Below are 4,578 nucleotides of genomic sequence, written 5' to 3'. Positions count from 1 at the left end.
TATGTCTACTGCATAAGTGTTAATTTTTATTAGTGTTTATCCTCAGCCTGTTCTCATCACTTTATACTCTCTCAGTTGTTTTATATATGACCTATATCCTGATGAGTTCTAATCTCTGTACATAGTCCTGGCTTCTCACCTGAGATTTTGACTGATATTTCAAGCTCCCCTATGAACATCTCCCCTTCACTGGTCCATGGATGCTCAAGCTCTATTTGCTCCAAATTGGACTGATTCCCTTTAACTTCCTTTTCCCAAATCTGCTTCTTACCTACATCAACTGATAGAGTCACCATTCATTCGAGCCACTCAAGTTAAAAATCGCAGTAACATCTTGTGCTTCCTTCTCTCCCCCTCCCCTTCATTCCAATTGTTTACAACTTTTTTTTCTGATTTTACATTTAAAATGTTTTTAAAATAATGAAAATGATAGAAGATAATATTTTTGAAAAGGTACTGCATGCAAGTTATGGTGCCAAGAATCTAAAAAATATTAACTCATTTAATTTTCATATTACAGGGACTATTTTTCCCATTTCTCTTATGGGAACAATTTAGCTTAGGAAGGTTCATTGTCTTGCTATATGTCACACAGATAGTATTCACTAAAGCTGTTATTTAAATGCAAATGTTTACATTCCAAATTCTATATTCTTAAACATAACAGTAGCATTTATTGCTTCCTATCTCTACTCCTGTATCCTATTTTAAGTTCTTTTCATAATTTATGTGGACAATTGCAATAGCTGCTTAGCTGGCATTCATCATATCTCTAATCTTGTTTCCTTCAAATCAGCTTTCAGACAGCCAATGAATATTCTATTTCACTTGCAAATCTCATCATCCCACTCCTCTGCTTAACATCCTTCATTGCATCCTCATAAGTTTCAGTATAAATACCCTAGTTTTTAAGTATACCCAACACAACTCTCCATGGTGTAGTCTTCTGCTTACTTTTCAGCTTGAGGTCTCATTCATCCCTGGGTCATAGTTTACACTTCAGAGATATCAAATTCCTTGCAGTTTTCTACTATACAGCATGCTGCTTTTAGTTTCTGCAAATTCATTCATATTTTTTTATAGCAGAGACTTGCTCTTTGCTATTCTATTTACATAATATGATTAAATTCCACGGAATCGTTCTGACTCAGCTTAGGCTCCTCTACATGTGTGTGTATGTGCGTGTATGTGCGCTCGTGTGTGTGTGTGTGTGTGAGTGTGTGTGTGTAAAATCTTTGAGTAGGAAAAAATATAACAAATATTTTGAGATGATTAATTAAAAATTATAATGAAAAATGGAAGGCAAGTTTGAAAGTAGGAAAACCAGCTTGGAGAACCAGAAGAACATTGCCTTAAGACCAAAATAAAGGACAAGGACCAGGATGATGGTAGTAAGAGTTGGGAATTGAAATTAGGGGCTGACAAATGAGATGGTGTGGGGATCAAATAGAGTATAATTTCTAGTGCAAACTCCAACATTGAAGGCAGTTTACTAGAGATTAGCAATTGGAGTTTGAACTAAGGTAATCAGGAGTGTAAGTTCTGTAAAGAAGTAGGAGTTGTGGAGATGGAGAACAAATGTTAAGATGTTTTACGTGTAAAAATGGCAAAACTCTAATTCCTTTTAACTATGGGGCAAAAGGGTGAGAAGATGGGTGTGGGGATTAAATACTTTGAAATATAGGAAATAGCATATGATAAAGCTGTTATATTAGATTGGTGCGAAAGTGATTTTTTTTTGCCATTTACATAACATAAAAGTAATGGCAGAAACCACATTTATTTTTGCACCAACCTAATGTAATAAGTGAACAGATATTTAGCACAGTTGAACATATGCTGGGAATATAGTGTGAGGTTAAAGCAGCAGTACGACTACATATTTATGTTTTGTCATTATATAGTTTGGTGGAAGCATCCAACTATAATTAACCGATTAATAAGCAAAGAGTTTCGTCAGCTAGAATTCAATTTGGATATTATGTTTCTCAAGAATAACTTAAATAACTTGTTATTTAATTGTTGGTAATTGATACCCATCTGACTATAAAATAGCATAAATTAATTGTAGAAAGCTTGAAAAATACAGATGAATAGAGATAAAATAGAGAAGAAAAATAGAAATTCCCTACAATCCTACCAGCTCAATGATAATAAATGTTAATTCAGTGCATATTTGCCTGGCCTCTTTCAATCTTTTTTCTATGTATGTGCCCATGCTTTTTCATTTTATGAAGTACTCTTCTCAAATTAGATGTCTGACATCTATATAATATTGCATCATACAAATATTCTATAATACATTTAGAGATCCAATATTAATGAATGTTTTTTATTTTTATGCTATTATAAACAATACTATAATGAACCTTCTTGAACATAAATCTCTTTGTGCACGAATCCGATAACCAACAGTATAATTCACAAAGAAACGCTGGAGGCGATTCCATTCAAATCTATAATAAGCTAAGATCACTATCTGTTTAAAATTGTTTTAGACATTCCACTTCAAACAATAGTACAGGGAAAAAGAATAAATATTAAAAAGAAAGATATAGTGCTATTAATATTTATTGTTTATAGTGATCTTCCACCAAGAAACTCCAAGAAAAACTTCTGGCAGTATAAAGAGGAACAGCTTTTATTTTTTACTTTTTTGTTTATTATTTTATTATTATTACTTTGAGATGGAGTCTCACTCTGTCACCCAGGCTGGAGTGCAGTGGTGTAATCTTGACTCACTGCAGCCTCAATCTCTGGGGCTCAAGCTATTTTACTGCTTTAGCCTCCCAAGTAGCTTGGACTACAGGTGTACACAACCATGCCAAGCTAATTATTTTAGTTTTTGTTGGGACAAGTTCTCACTATATTCCCTAGGCTGGAAGAGCAGCTTTTAGCAGTCAACTTTTGTGCTGTGTAGTAAAGTCAGTAATTCTACTTCCAGAAATTGACTGTACAGGTAAATAAGAAAAATATTTGAAAGCTAAGTTTTAAAAGATATTTTTATACCATCTCAACCGTTATCAATGTTCTAACAGATAATATATCATTATTAAACACTTTTCTTTTTAATGTGATAATTACTTTTGTATAAAAGTAATTTTATAGAGAAATTCAGTTTACAAGCTTAGATTTATATTTTTTAACTAATTATGTTTTATGTCTAATTGAAAAATAATGCATAATTAATAGTGTTTTTTTCAAGACACATGATATTTTCATTTTTCTTTCTGTTATTTTGTCCCTCTGTGTTAGTTCTATGTATTTTTTTTACTAAGGTATGAAATGACACATCAACTAATTTTCTCAAGATTTGAAACTTTTGTTTCTAAAAAATAGACTAAATTGTGCCTTTTTCTAAGTGTTTAACTATACCAGGGTACCAGTCAGAAGAAAAGAAATCTGCCCAATTTATATTGACTTTTCCTGCATAATTTCTATGTAAGTTAAACAGGTTTATAATTCCTTTGTTCTTAGACTTCATATATATAATTAGTCATTTGTCATTTATATACTTCAAAATTACTGCTTCAGACAACTCATGTAGAAGTATCACAGACCAGAATTTATGGTTTTCTATGTACATATAAGATCTTTACATTTGGAGGTCATAGATAAAGACTAAATGATTTTAATGTAGTTGACCCATGTATTCAAACTTGTCATAGAGAAGACATTTTTAGCTTACAATTTGCTGTAGAAGATGAAGCCAACTTACTACAGATAGATATAAGTAACTTTTAACCTTAGGTTAATAAAATTCAACATCTTGAATATTGTTTCCTATGCTGCATATGGGCAGTCAACCTATCTAATAAGCTATTATACACTGAGGATTTTTTAGCATTTTCCCATTTTGTTTTCATTTAGAGTAATGAAGACTTCACCTTCTCCCACTATTAGAATAATGCAAACAAGCTGAATCATCAGTGGCACAATATGTTAACCACTTTGATAAAAGTGACCTTTTATTTGATCAACATCTACACCAGAAATTCACAACTCAGGCTGTACATTAAAATTACATTTGGAGGTCAGAATGTATCTTAAGAAATTCTAATAGAGGTCTGAGTTAAAGCCTAGTTATCTTTGTGTTTTTTTTTTTTTAATCAGCCTGACAGATAATTTATATTGAGCAAACAAGGATGATAATCACTGAACATAAACATACCTGCATCCATTAATTGAGTGCTTATCCACATACTTGAAATATTGCTCATTAAAAACCTTCTACTCACTAGACGGAGCATTTGAAAGGCAAACACAAAGCCTTTATTAGCTTTGTATCCCTAGTAACCAGCTTGGTTTTCAGCACATAGGCACTCAGAAAAATTAATTAATTAATTAATTATGGTCATATGAACTCATTAAATTAATGAAGAATCTTGGCATTTGTTCGATTCATAGGTAGTGACAAACAAAATGTTTGTGAAATTTCTTTTTAAATATCAAACACAAAACCACATTGGAACAAATTTTTATTCTTTTACTCTTTTGTCAAAGAAGGATAAATCACTTGAGGAAAACCAAAAGTAATTTTTTCTAGCAAGATATTTTGGCTAATTATGTGCTAATGAA

This window comes from Cebus imitator, unplaced genomic scaffold, assembly GCF_001604975.1.
Source record: "Cebus imitator isolate Cc_AM_T3 unplaced genomic scaffold, Cebus_imitator-1.0 Scaffold569, whole genome shotgun sequence".
Classification (NCBI taxonomy): Eukaryota; Metazoa; Chordata; class Mammalia; order Primates; family Cebidae; genus Cebus; species Cebus imitator.
The sequence above is the reverse complement of the archived record's forward strand: the minus strand, read 5'-3'. Positions refer to the sequence as shown.